Here is a 2,985-nt window from a genome sequence, read left to right as displayed (position 1 = left end):
AGTAGCCTTTCTCGCTCTGGCTCAGATATTTTAAGCGCTTTTAACTCATCGTACAGCATTTGAATTTGAGTTTACTGTCTTTCAGCCTGGGTTCGTTGCCCCTCATGTAACATCTGAATGTGGGTTTGTTGCCCCTCATATAACATTTGAATCTGGGTTTGTTGCCCAGCTGCAAGTTCAGCAAATTGTTTTAGTAACTCCTCCATATTGCCCTGCGTGGCCCCTTTAAGGACAATTCTAGGAGGTGTAATATAATGTGCCATGCTTACATAACAGTCCAAGCCGACACCTGACTGCTTTGATGGCTATTTAACACATAACAGCAAACAGTCTGCCTATAATGCTATGGCCCTTTAAAACCACTTAACTGGCATGGTCAGCTTTCATGCAACTGCGCCGTCCCACCCTGTCCCCCCGTTTTTGACGAGGAGATCCGTTCTGCAGATGTGCATAATATAATGTTTAAATATTTAAAAAAAATACTTTTTCAACTTTATTAAATAAAATATATTTTAAAAAACAATGTTGTTAACGCTTTTGAAGGGAAAAATCGTCAGTTAAGTGGTTGGCTGCATAACCAGAGAGGAAGAAAAGAAAAGGAAAAACTTGCTGTTTAAACAACGGTATGCTTACCAACAGTTTCTACTGTACACCGTGTCCTTGCTCGCATTCTCCACCACTTGTGGCAAGGATCACAAACACGGGGACTTAGATGAACACTTTCGGTGTTTATTTTGAACAGCAGGTCACCACATAGCAAGTTAAATCCATATGCAGTTGGTATAACAGGCAGTAGCATACAGGCACTCTCTGCATAGCAAACTCTTGATGGTCCGTAGTCTAACCCACACAACCCAGCCTGTCACTTGGGTAGCTATTTCCCCATCAAGAGCAAGGTGACTCTGCCCTGGAAACCCTTATATCAGGAAATCCCAGGTGCTGCTGATCACACACCTGGGATTCTGCTACTGCTCCAAAACCTGGGCTGGATCCTCCACATTACTTTCACATGGAAAAATGCTGTCTCTGCCACAATACACATCTAAGATATGCATATGAAATATTGATTCCTTATAATCCCCATCCTATTTCACTTTCTATATTAATAAACTTATACGCTACTAGGTGGATTACCTTCTAATCTGTAACCCTGAACCTATCAAGGTAACCACTGGCCTAATTTAAACTTCAGCTTATGCTTAAACAGTCCTTTTATGTTTTTGGCATTCGCTGATGATTTTTTGCTTTACTTTAATAATCCCCGTACAGCACTCCCATATTTGTTTTCAATTCTGGGGTACCTCCTTTCCATTTCACTGGGCTTCTGGAGACTGTATTACTTATGTAGGTATAAAGATTCCCAATCACCCTTCAAAATTATATAACTCTAATTATCCTCCTCTCTTCACCAGAACATATGCTGACTGTTAAATAAGCCCATCTCCCTCTGACATACACTGTCTGATGCCATTTGTGTGAAATGGTTTGCTTTCCACAATTTATATATGTTATGCAAATGCTTCCTGCAATTCTGCCCATTGGTGCATTTGTCATTTACACAATTGAACAAAACTTTATCAAAATTTATTTGGGCAGGTAAACGGCTGAGGATCTCCTTGTTTAAACTGCAGCAAACACGAGCCTTGGGAGGGTTAAATATACCCTGTCTTAGATCCGTCACTTTGGCAGCGAACTTTAAAAGAGTTTTAGATTGGATAGGAGGCTGTAACACTTATGCTTATCATCATTTAGAACAATCCTTTATACCGCAATGGGATTTGGTGTCTCTCCTTCACACAACACCACACACCATGGTGGTCATTCCGAGTTGTTCGCTTGCTAGCTGCTTTTAGCAGCATTGCAAACGCTAGGCCTCCGCCCTCTGGGAGTGTATCTTAGCTTAGCAGAATAGCGAACGAAAGATTAGCAGAACTGCTACTAAATAATTCCTTGCAGTTTCTGAGTAGCTCCAGACCTACTCCTAGATTGCGATCGCCTCGGTCTGTTTAGTTCCTGGTTTGACGTCACAAACATGCCCTGCGTTCAGCCAGCCACTCCCCCATTTCTCCAGCCACTCCTGCGTTTTTACCTGGCACGCCTGCGTTTTTAGCACACTCCCTGAAAACGTCCAGTTTCCGCCCAGAAACACCCACTTCCTGTCAATCACACTACGATCACTCAAGCGATGAAAAAACGTTGCTCGAGCTTGTGTAAATCTCCAAAGTTTTGTGTTAAATTACTAAGCGCATGCGCGCTGCGTACCATGCGCATGCGCATTTTCCACCTAATCGCTGCATTGCAAAAAACGGCAACGAGCGAACAACTCGGAATGACCACCCATGTCTGGCATCATAAAAGATAATGATCTAATATCATCTACTTGTATGGCATGGGGGGTGGTTCACTCAAAATTACAAACATCACAATTTACCTCCCTGTTGTTACCTTTATGGGGAAGGGACGCAGTTAATTACCCAAATGACGGGTTCCCAGTGGTTGAAATGCCGATGCCACAATCCCAACAGCATGGAAAATGCCGGCTGTCAAAATACCAACCGCCGCTCGGTATTCCCACTTGGGTGGTGGCCCACGCCACCACCCGAGTGGGAATATAATAGTATGGCGAGCAAAGCTCGCCACCGAGCCCAAAGTGCGGCTAGTGCAGTGAGCCCGCGAAGGGACATGCTGCGCTCGAGGTCGGGAGACTGACTGTCGGGATTCTGGCGTTGGTATTTTGACCTCTGGAATCCAGACCGTCGGGATATCATACCAAATTGACGAAGAAGTCCCAACTTTACGTCTCATGCTAATACTCCAATATTTTATAAGTGGCATGAAGGGGGCTACAGTATGTTTATCACTTTTTGCATGCAGAACCCTTGTTCTTCTCACGTACTGACAGACACAAGAGATATTTCCATCACTGGCAATTCCTCTATTCCCTTTCCTACAACCGTGTAGCTAATGTACAAAAGGTTTTGTCTT

The sequence above is a fragment of the Pseudophryne corroboree genome, chromosome 11 (genome assembly GCF_028390025.1).
Source record: "Pseudophryne corroboree isolate aPseCor3 chromosome 11, aPseCor3.hap2, whole genome shotgun sequence".
NCBI lineage: Eukaryota > Metazoa > Chordata > Amphibia > Anura > Myobatrachidae > Pseudophryne > Pseudophryne corroboree.
This window is presented reverse-complemented; position numbering follows the sequence as displayed.